Raw genomic sequence first — 567 nt, 5'->3', positions numbered from 1 at the left:
GTTTGTATTCTACACAGATAACCAACCTCTCCTTGACCCTTTATTGCTGATGCCCCGTTGAGCCAAAGCCTTCATACTCTGTCTACCTCCACTCTGACGCCCGCTTCTCCAAAGCCCACTGTATAAATCTGTCTTCTTTTTAATCTCCTCTTGATGTTCTCACTGGCTGACATCCACACCTTGCGCAGTCGTACCCCATTCAAACCACTGAAGAAATACCCCGAAGAGCACGAATGCAGTCCCCCACTGCCACAAATTTTGCAGTTGAGTACATCGCAGGCGTCAGCACACCCGAAGTGCGATGGGATGGCCTCCTCCTAGGAGAACTGCTTAATGATCACAGTCTCTCCCCTGCCACGTAAGCATTGATTGGTATCTCCCTAGAGCAAGGAGTTTACATGGGGTGGAATTTGTTAGGTGTGTTCAGGAAGGTTTCCTGACACATATATTTAGATAAGCCTACAAGGGGAGAGGCTGTTCTTGATCTAGTATTGGGAAATGAACCTGGTCAGGTGTCAGGTCTCTCAGTGGAAGAGCATTTTGGAGTTAGTGATCACAATTCTATCT

At 47.4% G+C, this 567-nt stretch overlaps 1 pseudogene; it reads right to left on the bottom strand.

Annotated features, from left to right (window-relative positions):
- Window positions 1–218: 218 nt before the first annotated feature.
- Window positions 219–366, bottom strand: LOC140206472 (U1 spliceosomal RNA; annotated as a pseudogene).
- Window positions 367–567: the final 201 nt, after the last annotated feature.

The sequence above is a fragment of the Mobula birostris genome, chromosome 12 (genome assembly GCF_030028105.1).
Source record: "Mobula birostris isolate sMobBir1 chromosome 12, sMobBir1.hap1, whole genome shotgun sequence".
NCBI classification, from domain to species: Eukaryota; Metazoa; Chordata; class Chondrichthyes; order Myliobatiformes; family Myliobatidae; genus Mobula; species Mobula birostris.
This window is presented reverse-complemented; position numbering and strand designations above follow the sequence as displayed.